Here is a 24,120-nt window from a genome sequence, read left to right as displayed (position 1 = left end):
TGGGCTTCAGAGAGCTGGGAATGCCTCCGTCAACAAGCAATCCCTTGTGGCGGAGGGGACTTCTGATAAAACTCCAAAGTTGGGAAATGGAGTCTCATGTTTGCAGGACGGTGAGAAGTGCTCAGAGGGAGTCATCAGAACGCTGCCGGTAGAGGGTGGCTGGGGCTGGCCACGCTCCAGAGGCTTGGAGGAGGGGAGAGCCTTGTCCATGTGGCACCATGGGACACCATGTGTCCCCATGGGGGACAGCCATCGTCAAACCCTAAGGGGGCAGGAGCATACCTGGGGAATCTGAGTGGCAGACACCCTGGGGAGCCCCTGCAGAGCGAGTGAGGGGCTGGCAGATGGTCAGGGAGGAAGCGGGAAGGCCCGTCGTAGTGGCCTCCCTGGCCTTCGGGTGACCAACATCTCCAACTGCGACACCATGCTTCTCAATGGACCGCAGTGACCTCCTATGGCTAATTCCCTAAGCTATTCAGATCACAACCTTGCCTCCTCTGGGAAACCACTCCTGTACCCATCTCAGGGCCCGGACCCCTCCTCTGGGCGCCCATGACATCCCACGTGGGCCTCTAGCCTCCTGTCCCCCAACTTCAGACGCAAGTTAATCTGCCTGCCCGTTGGTCTTCCCATCAGCTGGGTCTTTCAGTTGTTTGCCTGCCAAGTGGTCCTGAATTTCATGACCTCCTGCCTCTGTTGAGGAGCACCACCATCGACCCCCTAACATCGGACCCGCTAGGGTCCCCTGGGACCCTTCTCATCCTATCTTCAAATGGAGCTGCTTCAGAACCCCGCTCGCGTTCTCCCCGGACCCCTCCCGGGCCCTCAGCCCGTGCTGCCTGGCATTTGGCTGTCGGATTCCCCTGCGAGATGCTAAATTCTACGGGGCAGGACGGGGTCCACGTCTGAAAGGGTGGCCTGCACTCCATGTGTGTTGCCTGCCCTGCGGCTGGAGAGCCGGGAAGTCCTTCACTGCCTGCTCTGGTCCGTCAGGATGGGGACTGGCTGCTCAGGGTCTGCCCCAGAGGCTTTGGTGCCTGGTTCCCGAACACCTGTTGCCCCCTCCACCTGCCCCGTATGTACGTCCAGCTCAGCACCTGCAGGGTCCATGTGTCCTCACGTGAGCTGTTCCTCTGCCAAGAGCCCCCCACCGCCCCCCACCATTTCTTCACCCAGCAAGTGTGTCTGCCCAGCTCCTGCCATCCCTGGAAAACTCACTGATGCCCCATCTGCTTTAGTGCTGGCCCCTGCCCCTCTGTTCCCAGTGGCACACCGTCCTCTTATCATGGTGGACTGAGGGGCTAATGCCCCAGAAGGATTCATGCGGCCCCACGCTTGCGGGGGCAGCAGATTTGATCTTTAAAGGGCCAGATAGTAAATATTTTCGGCTTTGTGGGCCAGATGGTCTCTGGTGTGACTGTTCAGATTCTGCCATCGCAGAGCAAAAGCAGCCGCAGGCAATGCGTAAGGTGAAGGGGGGTATCCTTGTGTTCCAGTAAGACTTCATTTACAAAAACAGAAGCCAGGCTTGACCCGGGGATTGTGGTTTACTGACCCTCGGTCTCGACTCCATCTAGGCTGTAGAGGCAAACAGCTGGATTAGCCTGTATGATGCACCGTATGCGGATTTTTGTGTCCCCCCCCCCCACCCCCCCGCTGGATCTGGGCTCTTTGGGAATGCAGGTTGGGTTGAACGGAGATTTGCACCCTCAGTGACCAGCACGGTGCCTGGCACAGGGCAGGCAGCTGGGATACGCGAGTGGGTCGGTGAGCCAGGGGATGACTGTGTCACAGGTACTGAGTCTAGTCCTCTGGGCTAGGCCCGCACCTTCCCTCCAGGCGTCTAAGCCGCACCCCCCCCCCCCCCCCCGCCCCGGGCACTCAACTAAATCCCCTCCTCCAGAGGCACCATTTCTGGAATGATTTTATTGAGCTCCGGGTGGGGATGGGCACAGTCCTCTGGAGGTCGCCCTAGGAGAAGTCTACTCAGCCCTCTTAACCCTGACATCTGGGAATGCCTCTCTTCTGGAAGCCAGTGGGCAAACCCACAGATCTGTCCAGCCTTGACCAGGGCCCCCCTGGATTGACCTATCCGCAGAGCTGAGATGGGGGTTCGGGCAGGTAGAGCTTCCTATGTGCTGTTAGTCCCTGGAAAGGAGGCACCGAGCTGTGAGACCCACCAGCGGGTGAGCTGTTTCCTTCCTGCACCGCGATTGTCCCGGGCTCTGCGTGGGCCTTGAGTCCCCACGTACACCGAGGCAGAGCCCCATGTGCCCCCCCGCCACACTATCTCATTTAATCGTCATACCAGCCTATGCCCTGGGTAGTATCAATAAAATGAGGATTTTATTCGGGGCAGACCGAGTCACAGAAAAGTAACTTGCCCGAGCTCCCATCATCCAGGGGCAGAGGGAACCACATGGATCAAACAAGCTGCCTCTCCAGCCTCCGACACCACTGCACAGAGAACTGAAGCGATCTGCCCACGATCACACAGCATTTGTAGTAGAGGCAAGATTTAAAGCTGGGTGATTCGATTTCTAATCCGGTGCTTTATCCACAAGTCCGAACCCCTTCTTTGGCTTTTGACCTGTAAGTCAACAGAGCCAAGGTGCCTCCCTCCCCCTAGAGTAAAACAACCTCTCACCGCATCCTTTGCTAAGAAGCCGCCCTCTTCTCCTGGGGCTGACAGTGCAAACACACACCTGAGTTGGCCAGGATGCGTGTCCCGGGCCTGGGATCAGCCGGATCTGGGTTCAAGAATCAGTACTCAGGTGGGCTTGGGCAAGTCGGCTGGCCTCTCTGACCTTCTGTGTTCTCATCTGGCACCGGGGGCTGCATGGCCCACGTTGGCCGAGGTGCTCTGAGAACTGAGCGTGGTGATGTGTCCCAGTGTCCCCGCCCCCCCGACCCCATCACCGCGCCTCTGTTCCCGGGAGATGTGGCCTCCTGTCTCCGCTTCCTCACTTATTCCCGAAGCTTCTTCAGCCCGTCCGCACCGGGGAACTGCGGCACAGCCTGCCCACGGCATTCAGCTGCCAAACTTCAGCCCACGACCGCCTGTGAGTAACCACTCTGACCTCTGACCTCTGACCTCATCCTGGGCAGTGCTGCAAGTCCAGGAAACCACGCCGGGCTGTTTCCACCCCGGACGCCATGGCAGCTCCCTTTTTTGTTCTTGCCCTGTCATCGCAGGCTTTTACAGTGGTTTCTCTGTGCCCGGAAGTCCCAGTATTCTCTCCGTTTCTCTCTGACGTGGAATTATATATCAGGAACCCACAGCGATTAGGCTCCTGGCCCCTCAGTGGATGCCTTTTTCTCTGGAGACGGATGTCTGGGTAAAAAGAAAGACATTAGGGGCGCCCGGGTGGCTCAGTCGGCTGAGAGTCCGACCCCGGCTCAGGCTGTGATCTCGCGGTTCGTGGGTTCGAGCCCCGCGTCGGGCTCTGTGCTGACGGCTCGGAGCCTGGAACCCGCTTCGGATTCTGTGTCTCCCCCTCTCTCTGCCCCTCCCCTGCTCATGCTCTGTCTCTCTCTGTGTCTGAGTAATAAATCAATGTTAAAAAAATTAAAAGTAAATAAAATAGAAAGGAAGACATTAGCTGGTTGAAGCCAACTATATGCTTAGACAGACCCTTTAATGAGACCTCCACAGGGATTTGCTGGCTCTGGATGTGGGGAGGCTTAACGTCTTCATCAACCAAGTCTTCTAGAACAATCTACAGGAACCCGGACCCTGGGTGCTGGCTGGGGAATGAATGATGGCAGAGTGAACAGCACGGGTGGGGGTGTCTGGCGTCCAGGGGACTCCAGGGCTGGACAGAGCTGTCAGCTCAGGAGACCAGGCCCGGGGTTTGCGTCCCGGCTGTACCACTTCCAGGCTGGGCGACCTTGGACAAGTTCTTAAGCTCTCTGTGCTTCAGATTTGCATCTGAAAAATTGGGATGAGTAAAACGTGTTCAACTCTCATTCAAGAGAGGTATTTTTTTGAGTGGTCAGCGATGCCTTACCTGGGGACAGCACTGGCCCCACCGCAGGCCTTCGGGAGGTCCCCGGAATCCCCCGAGAGTAGACTGTGCATTTGACACGGAGCAGGGAGGGGGTCTGGCCGTGCAGATATCGGTCGATGGCCCGTCTCTTCTAAGTGCTCTGCGCGAACTCTTGGCCCCTCCAGATGCGGCTTGGAGGCAGGTGTCAGTTTCAGCATCCCCATCCCTGCTTTAGAGGAGGGAAAGGGCACAGAGACGCTGAGATCCTTGCCCAGGGGTCCCGGCAAAGATTTGCCAGAGCCAGATTCAGATTCCGGCGACTTGGCCCTGACTCCACGCGCTCACCCACCAGGCCTTGCTGCCTCTTGGGGTGTGGGGAGAAACAGTCTTGCACAGGTATGGGTTGTTGTGACCTGACGCGTGCTGTGACAGAGGCGTGCCTGGGGGACGGGCTCTGTTAGTCTTTTGGCTAACGCAGGGCTAGATTCCAGGCTCCTCCTCTGTGGTGTTACGAGGAACCAAGGAAGGGCTGTGCCCCACCATCCTCCCGCTCTGTGCAGCCCCCCTTTAGTCTGGCCGGAAGCAGAAGGCCCCAGAATCGGGGGGAGAAGGGGGGAAGACGGGAGGGGGAGAGACCATGGAGCAGGGGCGGCACAGCACAGACCCATCTGTTTGGAATCAGACGGGCACTGAGCACAGTTGGCCAGAAACCGGTTCTATTTGGCCAGAAAGCAGCGTGGAAACATTCTGCCAAGTCTCGAAGCAGAGCCAGCTCTCCTGAGTGGCGTCCTCCTGGTCTCTTGGTCTCTTTGCTGTAACGCTCATTTCCCAGCAGTGTCCACGCTGGAACCCGGGGACCTCCGGTTCGCACACGAAGCCTGGTTTCCTAGCAGGGGCCGCCCAGCAAGGCGCGTGGCCATTGAATGCCTTCCTGGCGAGGACTTGAACCCAGGCTTGTGGATGCCGGTGCTTGGATCCGGGGTCAGCTGTGCTGTGGGGTAGAACGCTTCAGGTCGGAAGGCGCGAGTCCCATTTACTGCTCTGTCCCCCGACCAGCTGTGTGGCCTCGTGCAAGTGGGACGACCTCTCTGAGCCAGACCTTCGGCTATGACATACCGTACGTGATGTGATACATTCCCGCAGGGAGGGTATAAGGAGATCCAGCCACAGTGAGCCTGTGTCAGAGCTTTCAGACTCCAGGAGGGACCTGTCTGCATGCCTCAGTGACAAGCACTGAGTGATTAGTGCCGCTAATCCACAGGCTTTTCAGCTGGGCGGTGTGAGGCTGGACGGAGCCCTGGGGAGCGTGGGAGTCGGGGACAGTCTCCCCATGCCCTCATTCCCGGGAGCCATTTGTGTTATTTTTATTCTTTTTTAATTTTAAAATATTTTGCTGGGTCTGCATTGTCACACGCCCATTACCTTCCGTCCCTTGCCGGCGTTCTTTATTGCTTGCTAGTTTTCCTTCTTCGCTTTGGGCCTAAGCCTCTGGAAATGAAATCCCAAATCCCTGGGAGGCTTTCTTGTTAAATCGAGCCCTTGGGAGAGCTCTAGGTCAAGGTTCTGGGGAGACTCCAGCCCAGCATTGGGCTGCTAGAGAAGGTTTTAAAGGTGCCATTATTTTTTAGGGTTTGTTTTATTTTGTTTTGTTTTGGTTTTGGTACTCTTATTAAAGTAGCCATGACCACGGAAGAAAATCCTGAAAATAGGGAAAAATGTAATGGCCCAGAGGGTAGGGAAGGGGGCAGATAACTCATGGAGCCCTCTTTCCAGAAAGTACCTACGTTAGCATTGTATTTCCTTTCCCTGGATTTTTGGCTCCTGTATTGTTGAGACTATAATTCTGATTCTGATACCCTTTCTTTTGTTTGTTTATTTTTTCCGATTTAACAGCATGGCAGATGTTTTCCTGTGTTGTTTTGAATTCTTCTTGAACGTTATTAATGATGCAGACTTTTCCATCATATGATGGGTATTTGAACATATGAGTTGCCCTTAATAGTTTCTTTAATGTGGAGCACATTGGCACTCTCTGGCATTTTGCTATTAAAAATAACCTGGTGGGGCGCCTGGGTGGCTCAGTCCGTTAAGCATCCGACTTCGGCTCAGGTCACGATCTCACGGTTCGTGAGTTCGAGCCCCGCGTCGGGCTCTGTGCCGACAACTCGGAGCCTGGAGCCTGCTTCGGATTCTGTGTCTCCCTCTCTCTCTGCCCCTTCGCCGCTCATGCTCTGTCTCTCTGTCTCTCAAAAATGAATAAGCATTAACATTTTTTAAAAAAAAATAACACGGGGATAAGCCTCTTGGGCACAGACTTGTGCACATCAAGCCATTTCCTGGAGGGGAATTACAGAGTGGAAGCAAGAACGCTTTTGGGGCCTCTGATGCCCCACACGAATGGCCTTTTGTCACAGACAGAAGGCTGACGTCTGGCAGAGCTAACGGGAACACAGCCGCCTCTGCAGGGGGCTCGCGTTGCCCCGGAAGGGGGTTCAGAACCCATGCGCTTCCTACTGCCGGGGAAGGTACCCGGTGGGCCAGGCTCAACCCCTTTTCTCGAAGAGGCTCTAGGAGCTGTGATGATCCAGGTTAAGTTCCTTAAAGCTGGAATGACTAGCAGCACTCGGAAGGCAGAAGTGTCTGTGCACAGAAGGTTCTGTGATGCTGGAATAGGTTTGCCCCCAGCAAGACGGAGCTCAGCATAGAACGTGCTCAGCACACCCACCCCCATGGTGCGTGCTCCTTGCGGGGCCCCTGTCTTCTGTCCTCGCCACCGGCCTCTGCACTTCTGACCCACAATGCCTTTCCTTCTTTGCTGATTCTCCGGAGCACCTGGGATCTAAGCTGCTTCGTGCACAAGCCTTCCCTGCTGTGGTCCCACCGCAGGGAACGTTACATTACGTGGCACGCAGCAGGTGCTCAGTACCCAGGTACTGAAAGAGTCAATGGTGAGTGGGGGAGAGTATAAAGACCTTCTGAGAGGTCCCAAAGCAACCATACTTGACCACGTTCATTTACTGGATTCTTTTTTTTCAATGTGTATTTATTTTTGAGAGAGAGAGAATCCAAAGCAGGCTCCGGGCTCCGAACCATCAGCACGGAGCCCGACGCGGGGCTCACACTCCTGAATCGTGAGATCATAACCTGGACAGAAGTTGGGTGCTGAACCGACTGAGCCACCCAGGCGCCCGCACTTCTTGGAATCTTAAATATGTGCCCGGCCTCCAATCCCGGACACGCCCCAGGTCGCCCGACGAGCTGTTTCTGTCATCGTCCCGTGTGTTTCCTGACTCCCGACACCTTGACGTTATCACAAAAAAACATTTTCCTCATTTTTGTTTTTTCTATGAGCCAGAAGTTTTCTCCCTGTGACACATGTGAGAACATTCTGGAATGTGCTTAATGGTTTCCTCCATACTTTGGCTAGCTCTCTAATCCCACCCTGGAGTGCAATTCCTGGGGCAGAGAGCGTGCCTATGTGAGACTTGCCCCAGGACTGTGGGTGGTCCCTAGAATGGCCGACCCGCCCACCCTCCCATTTGCTGGGCATGAGGCTCTGTGTCTGCACGCACCAGAGATGCTCGGCATCACAGCGCCTGCTAATTTTTTGCCAGGCTGAGAGGCATCGAGTGCTGCCTCGTCCTGTCTGCGTTTGCATTTCTTGGATCGCTAGCGGGGACCCTGACTTCTGCCCCTGCCTTGCCCTCGACCCGGCCCCTCACCAACCCCACGGCCCCCAGGATCACTCTCTCTTCTGCCTGTCCTTCAAAGTAAAGATAGACACTTGCCCCTTCCGCAGGCTCTGGTCTCCGGCCTCCCCCTCTCTCTGCTCCTCACGCTTCCAGAAAAGCAGGATGAGATCATGTTTACAAACCCAGTTCGGGGCTCTCACCCCGCTGGGATCAAGGTCTGTGCTAACATTACACAGGCTGTGCAACATGCACCGAGGGCCTTAGCCTCTCTGAGCCTCGGAGTCTTCCCTTGCAAACCAAGTGTTACAAACAGCACCTCCTGGGAGAGTTTTTTGTTTTTTTTTTTTTTTTTTTTTGAGAAGTCGGAGATATTATTCGCACGCGGTGTTTAGCACCTCGTACAGCCGGGTACCTGGTAGCTGTTGGGTATCAGAGTCCTGGTGACCCTGCATTGTCGTTACCTGTTGACGCGACTGGCCTCCGCCGCTTGAGAGGACTCCAGGGTGGGGCTGCTGTCACTGCATCTTATATTTTCAGCTCCCGACAGTGCCGGGCAAACAGCAAGACAGTAATGACGGGTTGGTCTAGATGCCATTTTAAAGTCCCTTCCGACCCTGAAATTCTATGATCAGAAAATTACCCGGGAAAAAGCCTTCCTTCCTAAGGTTTCTCAATGGGGCTTTATTACACACTGCAGGTAATTATAGAGGCCGTGGCAGGAGCTCTGCGTGGCCTGAAGGCTGCCCGGTGCATTTCAAGGACTATCATCTTTCCACTGACCGGGGGACTGGAATCCCGGCAAAGGCAAGGGCCTCTCCCTTCACAGGGCCGTGAGAGGCAGCCCCGGAGGACCCAGCCTCAAGCTGGCAGTCCTCCACTCGCTTCCCCGGGGGCTGGCAGGGCGGCATCTGGTGGCGTGTGAATATCAGGAAAGTCATGGAAAGCAGGAGCCGAGGAGGCCTTTGGAACCTCCGGTCCCGGGGGCACGGTCTCCCAGGTGCACAGGGGCCACGTGGATAATACCGACGGATAAAGAGGCCCGGGTAAGCGGTAGGGAGTAGTGGGGTCTGTGGCAAACTGGCACACTGACCAGGTTCTGACCAAAGGAGATGGCCACTGCTTAGCCCCGGGGAAACGGGAGTGCCAGCATCCTGGATCTTTTGTCCTCTTGCCGAGGAAGCCAGAGGTCCAGATTTTTAGGGACAGTTTTCTGATTATAGCGAGGGGCGCCTGGGTGGCTCAGTCGGTTGAGCGTCCGACTTTGGCTCGGGTCATGATCTCGCGGTTTGTGCGTTCGAGCCCCGCGTCCGGCTCTGTGCCGACAGCTCAGAGCCTGGAGCCTGCTTCGGATTCTGTATCTCCCTCTGTCTCTGCTCCTCCCCTGCTTGCGCTCTGTCTCTCTCTCTCTCTCTCTCTCTCTCTCTCAAAAATAAACATTAAAAAATTTTGTTTTAAAGTTACACCTAATTCAGGGGCACCCGAGTGGCTTAGTTTGTCGAGCGTCCGAATCGACTTCAGCTCAGGTCGTGATCTCCCCGTATGGGATGTGGGCTTGAGCCCCGTGTCGGGCTCTGTGCTGGCTGTGCAGAGCCTGCTTGGGATTCTCTCTCTCCCACTCTCCCTGCTCCTTCCCGCCCCCACAATAAATAAGTAAACTTAAAAAATAAGTGACAGCTCATTCAACGTCTTGTCGATTGCTGTAAGGCACAGACAAAACATGCCAGGAGGCAGCACTTTCCATGCCCTGTGATTTAACACAAGCTTTGACAGATTGGGAAACTGAGGCTCAGAATTCGGGAACTTGCCAAAGGTCCCCTCGAGTGGTGACCCCGAGGGACGTAAAGCACAGTCCTTTGCAGCTTAGTGCTGGCATGTTGCCCACCACACTGATGCCCACCACCCTTTCCCCCGGGCAAGCATTGAAGCCCAGAGAAGCAAGGGGACTTTCTCTAAGTCACACAGCTTTGTGATGGCAGAGTCTGGAGTAGGTCTGGGCCTTCTGAGCCTGCAGGGGCCTGTCCAGCCACTGTGCGGACGATCCTGGAACGGTGTTGGCAAAAAAACTTGGGCCGGAGCTTGGCACGGGGCTCGTTCTGAGCGGGGGCCAGTCAGTGGTCAGCGGCTGGCCCGCCAGTGAGCAGTAACGGTAAGGTACCACCGCTGCCCCGAGCGGAGGGCAGTTTGTGGGTAGTTTGTAGGCTTGCTGAGCTAATAGACTCAACCCCGAAAGTGCAGAGAACATCTCTGGTCTCTCCTGAAGCGTCTCTCCAACCAAGTGCCTGGAGTCTGATCGAAGGACATGACCTTTCCCTGAACTGGCATCCTCAGATGTGAAGTTTCGGACGGAGTGGGAGGTGTTTATTCTCCTCTGTGGCCAGCCCCATGGCCTAGGAGAATGAACCTGGGCTTGCAGTTATGAGAGTAAGGAGCCAGTTCTAGCTCACCGTGTCCCGACTGTGACACTGGCTGGCCATTTTAATAATTGTTGCCCTGCTGACGTCCCAGAGCGATTTATTGTGAGAGTGTAGTCCGGCCGATGGATCCCGATTGCCAAAGAAAATGCTAGAGAAACGTAAGTTATTTTCGGCCTCAAATTCCTTTTGAGCTGGGGTGGGAATGCTAGGGAGGAGTCAGAGCATCCGGCAGGTGCAAAGGCCCTGAGGCAGGAATGAACTTGGGGACTTCAAGAGCAGATATGGAGTTGGCAGGACTGGAACAGAGAGATCAGGGGAGAACGTGTAAGAAGCAGAAAGAGGTGGCCCGTGGACTGTCAGGAACAAGGGGAGGTCTCTGGAGGGAGGATCCAGCTGGCTGGCATCTCACAGGAAGGTGAGCTCCTCACCACCCTCTGAGGCACAGCTTTCTACTGAGGCCTGGGCAGGAGAACAGAGAGGTCCAGAAAATGGAGAAAACACAGTAGGGCTGGGGAGAAGGATCACCCCAAAGACATCAAGGAAGCGGGGTGGATCCTCTGGTCTGTGAAGTGTGAGTAGGGCTTGGACTGAAGACAAGGCCCACAGCCCCCAACTGGCAAGGCCAGGAACCCGGCGGACCTTGAGGGTCTTAGCAAGACGGACCCGGGTCATGTCTGGACCCTGTGTGTCCACCTGTGCCCTGAGATCGCAGGACCACACGGCCCCCCGCCCCCCGCCATTCCTTCCAGCCTCATTCATTTGCTCAGAGGTCCCTGCCGCAGGACAGAATCTCACTGCCTGAGAATCCAGGAGTCTGAGGAGGCTCCCGGGATCCCTCCACTCCTGCCGTGAGAAGGCAGTGTGGTTCCGGTCCCACGGAGCCGGCACAGGGAGGAAGGCAGGGACCCCCCAGAAGGAGACTGGGCAGCTGTTAGAAGGAAGAAGGGCAGCCACAGGTGGTCCCTCCTTTCTTGACCCCTGGCCATTCGCTTCTCTTCCACAGCACACGTCCGCCCTGTGCGCCCTGCGGGGGTCACAATAGAGGGCCGGCGGATGTGGCTCTGGGGGGCGCCCTGAGCTAGTCGGTGACCCCCGAAACCACAACGAAACACACACATTCCCTGTTGCCCGGGAGCAGGAGGGGGTCACACGAAGAATGAACTAGGGCTTGGTCAGGCGTGTCGTTTGTTCTTGAGTCCTGCGATTCCAATACCATAAGAAATGACATCTCTCTGTTATTTGTATCACTTTGATTGTTCATGCACTAGAGCTCGCTACTCTTTGTAGCTGACAGGTCACTTGCATTTCTCCTGAGCTGTTGTGCCTTTCTCGTCCTTTCCCCACTTTAAAAAATAGGCATGTGTGGGGCGCCTGGGTGGCTCGGTCGGTTAAGCATCCGACTTCGGCTCAGGTCATGATCTCACGGTCTGTGAGTTCGAGCCCCGCGTCGGGCTCTGTGCTGACAGCTCAGAGCCTGGAGCCCATTTCAGATTCTGTATCTCCCTCTCTCTCTGCCCCTCCCCTGTTCATGCTCTGTCTCTCTGTCTCAAAAATAAATAAACGTTAAAAAAAAAAATTTACAAACTTCCTTTAAAAAAAAAAAATAGGCATGTGTACGTCTGTGTGTGTGTGTGTGTTCTTAGTTTGTAAGAGCTGTTTATATATTACGATCAGCCAGGTGCCACAAATATGTTTCCTGGTTTGCCTTTATTTTTCTCTGTTGTTCAGGGCATTTAATCCCATAGACAGCTTTTTCTTTCAAGGGCCAGGCAGTAAATACTCTAGGCTTTGAGAGCCATAGCCGTTCGGTCACTGCTCCTTACCTGTCACTGTAGCACAAAAGCCATCACATGCAATATGGAAATAAACGTGCACGACTGTGTCCCGATAAAACTTTATTTACACGAATAGAGGGCCAGGCTGTAGTTCACCAACTGCTGCCTTACGGAAGTTTCCATTTCTAATATGCTCCATCTTTTCCTTTGTGTAAATACGGAAATTTATGTGGAACAGAGAACTTCCCCGCTTCAAGGTTAAGTGAAGGGGGAAAACTAGAAGAAGAAAAAAGTACTCACAAGTGGTAAGAGCAAAATGCCCCATGAGTGATTCATTCTGGCAGTTGGTTCAAGACAAGGCATCCTGGACGTCCTGGCCCGAATCTGCACGTTGGACATCCCAAGTCCCCGGGGTAAGGGAGGGAGGCCCCCGCTATAGACGAGGCACAGGGCGGGGTCAAGGCCAGAGACATCGAGACGCGAGCAGGGTGGGCCAGAGTGGAGGATGGCTCTCGAGGGGTTTCCTGTGCCCTGTGTGCCCTGTGCCCTCCTCTCTGACCTTTGTTCTCACCACCGACCTTGATTTTCAAGTGTGTTCTCAGGGGACACTCCTGTCCATTCAGCCAGTTAGTCCTGGGTAGCCCCAATGGGACCCCAAGCGAGGGTCCCCAACTTCCCCGGACGCGACGAGTCCCCTTTGCTCCCTCTCCTCCCCCCCAAATCTGGACCCTCCTACGGACTGAGTTGTCAGCCTGATGTTAAGGAATCACACATGGGTTTTACGCCACGCCAGAGGAGACTGCTCTAGACTTGTCTTCGGATCCTTTCTTGCAGGGGTTCTTCTAGTCAGCGCTGCCTGCAGGAGACAGCTTGCCTGTCAAAAATTTTAATTAAAAACTCAAAAGCCCCAGCAGGTTCTGCAAAGGGCCAGTGGAGAGATGCATTTGCTTGTCCGGATTTGCGGGGTCCAGTGGCTTTCCTCCTCCTTCCCTCCCAGCTTCCCTCCCCTGCCCACCCTTGGCTTGGGTGGCCTCAGGGCACCCTGAGGACAGGACGCTTGGGTTTGAGTCTCCAAGTGTGCTCACAGAGAGACCCTTTGCTGCACTTGACGGATGCTCCTTAAGAATACAAGTGATCGGGGCGCCCCGGTGGCTCAGTCGGTTAAGCGTCAGTCTCTTGATTTCGGCTCGGGTCATGATCTCACGGTTCGTGAGATTGAGCTCTGCCTTGGGCTCTGTGCTGATGGTCCAGAGCCTGTTTGGGATTCTCTCTCTCTCTCTCTCTCTCTCTGCCCCTCCCCTACTCACGCTCCATCTCCCTCTCTCTCAAAATAAATAAACATTTTTTTAAAGCTAAAAAAAAAAAAAAGGGCGTGATTACATGTAACAAGGTCTGTGGTCTGTAGCCCAGGAGAAGGGAGATGACTTTCATCTCCTGTGTCACCATCAGCGCCAGCCCCGGAGCCTGGCAATCTGGATTCAGGTACTGACATTGCCATCTACTGGCCATGTGACCTTGGACGAGTGACTTCACCTCTCTGTGCTTGCCCCAAGAGGAAGTGACACGAGGCCCCTAATACTAGGTTGTTTGGAAGATGAAATGGCTTAATCCACATAAAGCGTTTGAAACTGTGCACATGTGAGTCGTTGGTAAACGTTACCTGCTAGGTACCTAGTAGGTGTCCACAGTCGCCCTTCTGTGTTTCCATTATATTCTTTTTCATTATTTCCCCAGGGACTTAGAGGTTCCCTGCACGTCTCCCTCCCCCTACACCGCTAATGAAAGCCCCAAACCCGGATAACCTTGCCTCTCCATCCTTCGCGGGCCTCGGCTTGATGAGAATTTTCAGAAGGTGTTTGCTGCTCTTTTCAAACCCCCTGAGATGAGTATTTACTGCCAAAATGTGCAAGTACATCGAAGGGATTTAATTCGGGCACTGGGTAAGAACGCTGGAGACTCAAAGAGGGAGAGTGGCGAGGGTTTCGCTCCTCTGCCCTCTGTCCGCTGTGACCGATCACTTCGATTCCTAGTGGAAGAGTCAGTGGCTGTTACGGAGAATTGCACAGTATGAGGACTTCGGAAGAAAGAACTGGGGGCTGGCCCCCTCCGACTCCTGCTCCATCCCGCCCCCCACCCTGGGCAGAGGAGAACCGCCCCCCCACCCCAGCCCAAGCACACACACTGTCGGTGGTGATGAGACCAGATACCCGTGCCCAGCGTGCTGAGTCTGCGAGCTGCCTTCACTCCTCTGTGTCATGCCTACCGACGTGCCCATTTTCCGGACGAAGAGACTGAGGCTCCAGAGGCTTTCAGTACTGGTTTCAGGCTGGCTGGCAGGCAAGCGGCAGAACCCGCTTCAGAGAGCAGCGAGCCCCTTCGAAAACCCACCCTCTTGCCTCAACTCGTCTCCGAGTTGAGCAGATCTTCCCCCACGCCTCCCGCAGCCGCGTTTCATTTGATGTGGGATGAGACGGAAGGACAATGAAATATTTATCGGCCTCGTGTCTGATGGGCGCCTTCACATGAAAGCCCAGAGAAGCCGTGTGGGAGGTGGAGCTGGCACTTGTCGAAATAATCCGGCGTGAAAGGTGGCGTTGGCCTGGGGGCCCCGGTGGTGTTCCTGTGGCCTGCTGTTTGATGTGATCCGGAAGCTTCAAGAAGAGGGGGGTGCTGCCTTGTTCGCCCTTGAGTCCCCAGCATCCAAAACAGAGCCTGGCACATTCTGGGCCCCGATGAGTCTTCGCTAAATGACCGAGGGCGTCTGGTTGCTCATTATGAAGCCAAGGGTTTGGACCAGGCGGTTGCCGAAGAGATCCCTCGCTCTTTCAGAGTTCTCTGAACTTGAAAACATTTCACTCGTGCAGCTTCCTCTTACTGACGGTTGTGGCTCAGGCCAGCTCTATGCAGGGATCTCCGTTCCCTCCCAGCAGAGCCTGAGGCAGGCGTTCGGCTGTGTGTGTGGATTACCAAGGAGGTGCTCCAGGAGAAGGGGGGGGCGGTGAGGGGGACAGGACAGAGCAGGGTGGGGGAGAGAAGCTGAGAAGGGCTGGGCCTCCAGCTGTAGTCAACCCTTAGCCGACTCCATGGGACCCCTGAGCACAAAGCGCGCCCACAATAGGGTTGGTTCCACACTGAGCCAAAGGATGCCAGCATCCTGTAACCCCGGGCACCTCCGTCATTGTCGGGGGGCTGCCCGGGGGGAAGGGGACCAGGGTGTGGTCGCCTCCCAGGGAGGGCAGCTCCCGTCCAACCGGGCTGATCCCCCGGAGCCAACGGTCACAGCAGCTGAGGGGGGAATGGCCATTCAGGCTGGTGCCAAGACCATCTGCTCTATGGGGACACAGAGCCGTCCAAGTAGCCCGACCCTGGCTGAGAAATGAAAACCTGAAACCTGCCTTTCCAGTTGAAGGGACTCCGGAGGTCACTGGGAGTAATCTGCAACCTAAGGAAAGCCCAGCATCTCTTGGTTACCAGCTCCTGCCCCTCGGTGCCACTCAGGTTTCCTGCTTGTCCTCTAGGCCAGCCCAGAGAAGAAGATTTTCTTTTCCTCGTGTCCCTACTGTGTGCCAGAAACCGGGAGCTTTGCACGGCTCGTCTCACTTAACTCTCTCGATAACCCTGCGACGTGGGTCTTATGATGCCGGTGTCTGCACGGCCTAAGCCCTGGCTCTTGAGGTAAAACATCTGGCCCGACGCCTTGCAGCTAGAGGTGCAGAATGTCACCTCCCTCTTCTGGGCCAGAGCCTGTGATCTCTCTTCTCTCTGTGCTGCCTCCGTGAGCTTGGGTTGGGGCAGAAGAGGCATCCGTCTGTCTACAATCTTCTAAGGCTCCCACTCGCCTTTGGCGTAAGGCAAGGCCTCTGGGCCTGGCTTCCCAGGCCCCTCTGGGTTTTGCCACCTTCCCACCTATTCCGTCGCCTCCCTCATGTTGCCTGCCACCACCCTCAACTGTGGTGTGAGGGGGGGAACTGGCATTCGCTCACTACCTGAAAACGTTAGCTCTTGGTTAGGGAGCCCTCACCGTAGGCCCAGGCTGGGTATACTTTGTACGGGTTATCTTGTGAAATCCTTGCGAGAATCCGTGAACTCAGCCCTGTTTCTCTGGCCTTACAGATGAGGAAGAGGGGCCCAACGAGGTGAAGTAACTTGCTCAAATGCTCCTGGCCAGTAAGTAGTAGAATCAGGGATTGAACCCCAAACCCTGTGCTCTCAGCTACTAGACCAGGGCCTGCCAAGAGAACTTTCCCGGCGATGGAAATGGTCCAGATCTGTAGTGTCCAGTCCAGTAGCCACCCACCACATGGGGCCGTTGCGTCCTGGATATTTGGCTAATACAACTGAGGAGCTAAATTTTACATTTCATTTAGTTTTAAGGAGACGTAGCCACGTGTGGCCAGTGCCTGTAAAGAACTGAGGAGATCCGGAGGCGTTACTCTGCTTGCTAGCTAAGACCTTAGCTGGATGCCAGACGCCGGCGGAAGACATGAGTTTCCTGGATCAGAGACAAAGGACTTTGTTACTCACAGCACAGCCCGCAGCCTGAGCTTCATGTTGGCCTCATTTCCCCTGGCTTTGCTTTGCGGATGAGGAACCATGATCTTTTAGAACGGGCTGCGAGCAAACCCCCCCAACTTTTCCCCTGGGGGGGGGGGACATGATGATACTGCTCCAGACAGACACCCCCCCCCACCTTCCATTCCCTACACATCCTTGAAAAGCTAGCCCAGAACAGAAGCTGCCAGTAATTCTGCTTCTAAGAGACATAGATGCACAAGAGACCATGAGGGACTGTCTCTCACCAGGAGCTGCTGTGTTGGGGGTGCCACCTGTGTGACTACGCTGAGATACTCCACGTGTGTTCCATCATTTGCTACCCTCCAGGAGCCTGTGCCGTAGGCCTCAGTTTCCCCATTTTTCAGACGAATCAACGGAAGCTCACTTGAGTTGTCCTCCCTGAAAATTCCAATTACGGACTCTTCTACCCTTACTCATTGTCAGCTCTGCCCTCCCACCCTGCCCCCCGCCCCCCGCAAAACAAAAACAAAAACAAAAACAAAAGCAAAAACGTGAAACCTTTGTTCTCCTTGCTCCCTTTCAAAACTTGACCCTACAGGACTCTGGAATTCCTTTCCTCTTGTGCCTTGTCACATTCTTCCCATCTCTCTAGATCCGGGGCCAGGGCTGCCTCCTCCCTGAAGCCCTCCCTGCCCAGCACAGTCTGTGTCTTCTCTAACATAGAGCGGCCGGTCCCATGCTCTTGACAGGCAGTTGTCTATTGCCTATTGCGAGGCTTGGGGGAACACAGACCAATGAACAGGGACCCTCAAAAGAACAACTCTAGCAACCACCGACTCCTGTTGTATGGCCTGCCCATGTATTCACAGCTGACAGCCTCACCACCTGTTCCAGGATCCGGGATCTGTGAACAGGACTGACTTTCCCAGAAAGAGAAGGGGGTGTTTTGAAGTGGCTCAAAGGAAAGCTTGTTGAATCAGTGTTGAGTTTTGGTAAATCCACCCACGAGGATAGAGACACTTGACATTTGCCTTCCAAGCCGGCATGAGGAATGAGTCTCATTTCTTCCTAAATGAGCAGGAGGCAGTGGAATGATGCCTGAGCTGCTCTCAGGAGACCAAGGTTCTGGTCCAAGTTCTGATGCAAACCAGCTGTATGACCTTGGGGAAGACACTCCCCTTTCTGGGCCTTAGTTTCTCATCTGTGACGTGGGACTGGAGTGAGAGAAAAGGAGCCAGCCCTTCAAGGTACCTTTCTACCCTTCTTTCCAACCCATGCTTCCCCAACAACTCTGGGCCTGGGAGAGAGCCCAGCTTCCCCTTCACAAGACCCAAGGGCCTCCCTGCTCCTTCCTTATCCAACCTCCTGCTGCCTCCCTGAGGAGGACCGGGCTCTGGGCGTCCTCTGGTAGAACGTAGACCTCCACACTGGCTGGCCAAGGGGGTGCTAGCCATAAGGATACACTGAAAGAGGAGCACTTGATCTGAACCCAGCCGTGTTTCTTTAGCTTTAACACATCACACGCATCCTACTTGACAACCATAGTGAGCCCTTCCTAGGTCAGGCACTATGATGAGGACTTGATATCCTCTCTCGCAGACTCTTTGCGTCAACCTCAGGATGTAGGTACTATTATTATCCCCATTTTGCCACTGAGGAAACCGAGGTGCAGAGAAATGAATGCCAAAGAGCTGGCGAATGGCAGAGCCTGTGCTGGAAGTCAGATCTCCTGAGCTCCTACTCCATTCTTACACATTGGATGTTGGTTGGTTGCAGATAGAATAATTGCAGGCCGAGCCCTACACGTGTCAGCTTTGCTGCATAACAAACAATCCCTAAATCTCAGTGACTTTCAACACCGACGCTCAACCAACTGTGCCACCCAGGTGCCCCCGCATAATCAAACTTAAGCCTTCTGCCAAGAGATGGCACACTTCCTATCTGTTGACATCCCAGTGGCCAAAGCAAGAGAGCTGACCAAACCGAACATCAAAGCAGGAGGGAGGTATAGTCTTCTCACAGTGAAAGTAGGGACCAAGGAGGCAGGAAATACATATTTGTGTAACGCAGTTGGCCATAAACTGCTGGGCTCTGCAGCCAGACGCATAGGTCTGACCCCTGGCTCTACCATTTAGTAGCTGGGTGGCCTTCCGGAAGGTACTTCTCCTCCTCATGCCCCAGCTTCCTCATCTGTAAGATGAGCATGACAATTACAGCCCTGCGTGAGTCTCCTGGGGCTGCCATAACAGAGTTCTACAGCTGGGTGATGTAAACAACGAAAACTTATTTTCTCTTTCTCACTTGGGCTAGAAGTCCAAGATCGAGTTGCCGTCAAAGGTGGTGTCTTGTGAGACTTCTCTTCCCAGCTTGTAGATGGCCATCTTTCTGCTGTGTCCTTGCTGGTCTTTCTTTACGTGTGCACTGTGAGTACATTTCAGGGTCTCTTCTTTTTCTTTCTTTCTTTTTTTTTAATTTTTTAACGTTTATTTATTTTTGAGACAGGGAGAGACAGAGCATGAACGGGGGAGGGTCAGAGAGGAAGGGAGACACAGAATCTGAAACAGGCTCCAGTCTCTAAGCTGTCAGCACAGAGCCCGACACGGGGCTCGAACTCACGGACCGCGAGATCATGACCTGAGCCGAAGTCGGACGCTTAACCGACGGAGCCACCCAGGCGCCCCTAGTCTCTTCTTTTTCTTACAAGGATGCTGGTCTGTGGGACTAGGGCCCCAATCGTATGACCGCATCTCCCCTTAATTACCTCCCTATAGGCCTTGTCTCCAAATAACAGCCCCGTTGGCAGGGTGGGGGGTGAGGGGGCGGGTAGGGCTTCACAAGGAAGCGCCGAATAGGAGCTGGGTTGCTATTCGTGCTTGGTTTTCGCTTGGCCCGAACTGTACTGATGGGGCATTTCTCTGCCGTGGTGACTCCTCATTCCATTCTTCTTTATGTCCTTGTCACCTGTCCCAATTCCCTGGCACAAACTAGGTGCTCAGAGAAGACCTTTTTTGTCATCCTGCGGTGAAGCAGGAAGCAGTTAATGGGAGCCCCCCAGGTTTGGGAGAACCCTGGGTGTTGCTCACTTGCTGTGGCTTGAGGCACATCCTTGTCTTATGCCAACCGGGATCTACCACATCAAGACGGATGTTTTGCAAATGGCAAGACTTCACTCCTTTTTTATGGCTGAATAGTATTCCATTGCATAGATACACCATGTCTTCTTTACCCGTTCATCTGTTGATGGATACTAAGGCTGCCTCCATAACTTAGCTACTGTAGATAATGCCACGCTGGGTAATATATGGGACTGTTGAATTGCTGTATTGTATGCCTGGAACCAACACAACGCTGTATGCTAACTCTACTGGAATTTAAACAAACAAACAAAAAATAAGAAAATGGCCCAAGTTCTCGCCAGCAAAATCTCAGTAGATTTTCATTTTCTTGTGGCCTTTGGTGCCTACACTAAGGTAATTGGGCAATGTTCAGAACCGGAATTGACTCCGAGAGATTCTTTTTACAAAGATGCTGTTGTAAACCCCCAAGCGGCAGTAATTCTCCAAGCCCCCTGCCACAGATACTGTCCCCCACCAAGAAAGCACCATAATGACCCTGCACAACAGGGCTGGATGTGGATGGGCATCAGAAGAACTCACTCGCACGGCTTTGTGTCCAGGGAAATTTCTGGGTCTCGTTTATGAGTTTGGGTATTTGTCTTGAGTAGCCATTCATAGAACCACCAGGCTCAGAGTCTCCTCTTGGGATTCAGTGGCAACACTCCAAACTCCGTGTTCATCTCTTATGCCTAATACATATGTGGCCTTGCTTAGGGAGGGATGTGTCTGAGGCTGTGTGTTTAGCAGGGGGATCCACCAGCTAAGGAGAAAATCATCAAAGGACATGGGGACAGCCTGCCTTTCCAAGTTCTCTGCTTGATGTGGCTCAGCTCAGCTCAGCAGTGTTGGGGCAGATGGTGCCATGTGCCTCCTCCCAGCTCACTGCTAATTAATTATTGGCACAATGAATAAGTCTGTGCGTGTTGACTCCCGCAGGCTCAATTTCCTCATCTGGGAAACGGGATCAATGACACTTCCCATAAGATGTGTCACATCTGGCCCAGAGTAGATGGTGACGGTGAATGGTGATGGAGATGAGAGCAGTGATGATGATGATGGTGATAGTGTTGGCGATGATGATGCTGATGGTGATGATGTTGATGGAGACGGTGATGATGTTGTTGATGGAGATGGTGATGATGATGTTGATGGAGGTGATAGTGGTGATGATGTTGTTGGAGGTGATGGTGGTGATGATGGTGATGATGATGTTGATGGTGATGATGATGTTGATGGAGATGTTGATGTTGATGGTGATGATGTTGATGTTGATGATGATGTTGATGGAGATGGAGATGGTGATGGTGATGTTGATGGAGGTGATAGTGATGTGATGTTGATGAAGGTGATGGTGGTGATGATGGTGATGATGGTGATGATGATGTTGATGGAGATGGTGATGTTGATGGTGATGGAGATGGTGATGGTGATGGTGATGATGATGTTGATGGTGATGATGTTGATGTTGATGATGTTGATGGAGATGGTGATGGTGATGTTGATGGAGGTGATAGTGGTGATGATGTTGATGGAGATGGTGGTGGTGATGATGGTGATGTTGATGCTGATGGTGATGATGATGTTGATGGTGATGTTGTTGATGATGATGATGTTGATGGAGATGGTGATGTTGATGGAGATGGTGATGTTGATGGTGATGATGTTGATGTTGATGATGATGTTGATGGAGATGGTGATGGTGATGTTGATGGAGGTGATGGTGGTAATGATGGTGATGGTGATGGTGATGGTGATATGATGATGGTAATGATATGATAGTGATAAAGATATAATGGTGATGCCACTGCTGTTGATATGATGGTGATGAAGATATGATGATGGTGATGGTGAAGGTGATGATGAAGATATGATGATGATGATGGAGATGATATTGATGGTGGTGATGATGGCGATGGTGATGGTGGTGGTGGTGGTGATGGTGATTATGATGATGGCAGCTTTTCCCATAGAGAGGACTTGCTATATGCCAGGCATAGTTTAAACACTTCATATATGTTGGCCTTCTTAATCTTTTAAGCAAGCCGGGAGCTAGATGCTGTCATTCTCCCTACTTTACAGATCAGGAAACTGAGGCATGGTGGAAAAGTGACTCACTGAAAGATACACAGCTAGCCGCTGCCCTGATGGCCTTGAAGCTCATCCAGTGTTAGTTATGCAAGACTATGTCCCCCCGCCCAATGCTCCCCGACCTGTGGCAGGAAAAAGGGTGCAAACAACACACGCTGCTTATTCTAGAGAGTAATTACTTCGAATTAAACTATTGTATACTTTCTAAAAATTTCTCCTTTCATGTTGTTTCCATGGAGAGTCAGACAGAGGCAGGCCAGCCCATCCTGGGCACTGACTCCCACTGGCCGGAGCAGCCGCTCTGTAATATCAACATCCATGGGCCTCTGGGTCATCCATTGTTGACCTGCAGAGGTCAGTGAGCTCAGATCCACGGGCGCAGGTGCGTTCAGATGAGAGGGAGAGAAACAAGCCCAGGTGGTCTTGACTATGCCGAAAGTTCTTTTCTTGCTTGCCTTGGCAGGCACACGTACTAAAATTGGAATGCTATAGAAAGTTCTCTTCATCCCCACTCCCAGAGGGAAAGCATTTTGCATGCCTCACAGGTGACGAGAGCCGCGATAGCGAGTGGCTGAAGCTACTGCAAGCTGAGGGCTTATTATTAATACCATGGGGAGAGCTGGGGCGGGATTTTCATCTGTCCTTATTACTATTTGGGGAGCCTCCCTCCCCGCCCCCCCAGCACTTAGGAAAAAAGCCCAAACAACAATAATACTTCCTGAGTCTCAGATTCAAGTAACCTCTGCCTTTACAAAATGCCCAGCTGTCTGATTCCTGCCAGTTAGAACATTCCAGAGTCAGACCCTCCTCCCCCGGCCCCCCACGTGAGCCAGGACTTGCCACCAGCCCGGCTGCAGGTGCTACCTGCACGGGCCTCTCTCTTCCCGTCATGGGGGAACAATAGCTTCCAGCCCCGCGCCGCCCCTCCCCGCTCCTGTGGCCCCACCAAGCCACTCCGCGTGTCTGAGCCTCAGTTTCCTCCCAGGTCCGACGGGAGGCCGGAGCTGCCTCGGGGACTGTGCGTGCAACCGTGAGGTTGCACAGGGTGTGTGGAGTGGCTGACCCTGCCGGGTGCACGGGACATCTCCAAATTAGGCACACCCCGGCCCCTGGTCTCCGATCTAGGGCAGGAAGTGGCCTCAGAGATCGCACAGTACACAGCTTTCGTTTACATTTTGGAGCACAGAAGCCTCCCCACTCAGTGCTCCCGGCTCTGACCCCGCGCTCTGCTGGTGACTCTTCTCTTTTGCCACCAGTGGGCCTGACAGGGCTCTGCCATCAGAATAGCACTTGCTATTTACTCTGGGTGTGTGAGCTTAGCTTGTTGCTGGCACAGTCTGGAGAGATCTTCCCGCCTTCTCCCTGCGGTAAGTCTGAGTACTTTTTTTTTTCATCTGTTTTTCAGATGAAGAAGCCGAGGCTCAGAGAGGTGGAGGCACTCCCCCCGAGATCGCACAGCTGGTGAGTGGCTGGAACTTGAGCCCAGCTCTCTGTGACTCCAGAGCCTGTGCTGTTAATTGCTTGCTTTCTCTGTCTTAAACTGCATTGAAATGGTTGTCCCCCGGCAGCCAAGGGTGGGAGACCTGTGACCCGGTTAGTGTCATAACTCTCCCGGTGCCTCCTACCGAGCACAGTAGGCCCTCCAGACATACAGGATATTTTGAAGGGGATCCTTTCTAATCCCGCGCGGTGGGGCAGTGTTCAGGGAACCGAACGCTCATCGAATCACTGGAAAGTTCTGCTTAGCCAAGGGCTTCCCCCTTTTGCTACGTTTAAATGCCCCAAGTCACCAACGCGTGCGGCGTGAGAAATGCATTCTGCGCCCCGTCATAAAGCATGTCTTACATTTCATGTGCAGACTGTACCTATAGACCATTTTGACCGTGGAGGTATCTTTGTGATTCAGAAAGTACGATCCTTGACTTCGCGGTGGGAGGGAGGGCAGGACAGGTGGCGGAGGAGGGGTCCAGCACAGGGCTGACACCAGCCCAGGCCCCCAGTGCCCTCATCCCACACCCAAGCAGGTGTCTTGCCAAGGGCTAACCTCCGCCAGCCTTTTCTGCACCCTCAGTGTGATTCTGACCATCTCCGTTTCCCGGTCCTGCTACTTCTCACGCTCCCCCCCTCTCCTGTCACCAAGAGTGCCCGTCTCCGTTTCCTCATCCTTGAGGCCCACTCTCTTGTTTTCAGAAGGTTTCCTAGAACCTGCTTCTGAAAAATCTTTGAGAATGAACAAGCCCCACTTAGTAACGTGACCGCAGATGAACCGCCTGATTTGGTCTCCTAAGTCCTCAGAGAAAACTCTAGAGTAGGGGTAGAGGTGGGTGTGATGTTGGTTTTCAAGCCGTCTTCGGGGTGGTGGGGAGGCCCCAGCGTCCGGGCTGGGCCCTGCCCACCCCTCAACTGGAAAATCTGTTTCAGTAGCTAGTTTCCGCCCGGGTAAGATTCTAGTTTAAATAAAATCCGGAAACCACGACCTCACTAACGTCCTCGTCCAGAAGTCCGGAAAGCTGGTTCTAGGTCTGGTTCCG

General features: G+C 53.8%; 1 protein-coding gene across 4 annotated transcripts in view; it reads left to right on the top strand.

Moving 5' to 3' along the window:
- ST3GAL1 (ST3 beta-galactoside alpha-2,3-sialyltransferase 1) overlaps nucleotides 1-24,120 on the top strand; it is a 94,685-nt gene that overhangs the window by 31,266 nt on the left and 39,299 nt on the right. The window contains exons 1-2 of one of the 4 annotated variants that reach the window (XM_060611387.3): nucleotides 22,766-22,895; nucleotides 22,995-23,050. The exons of 1 other annotated variant lie outside the window; for it this stretch is intronic. The gene's annotated coding sequence lies outside the window, so the exon portion shown is untranslated. Of the gene's footprint in view, nucleotides 1-22,765; nucleotides 22,957-22,994; nucleotides 23,051-24,120 lie in introns of those variants that run through there. 2 more of the 4 variants (XM_060611385.3, XM_060611390.3) reach the window with 2 other exon arrangements.

Source organism: Panthera onca, chromosome F2 (assembly GCF_046562875.1).
Source record: "Panthera onca isolate mPanOnc1 chromosome F2, mPanOnc1 haplotype 2, whole genome shotgun sequence".
Classification (NCBI taxonomy): Eukaryota; Metazoa; Chordata; class Mammalia; order Carnivora; family Felidae; genus Panthera; species Panthera onca.
The sequence above is the reverse complement of the archived record's forward strand: the minus strand, read 5'-3'. Positions and strand labels throughout refer to the sequence as shown.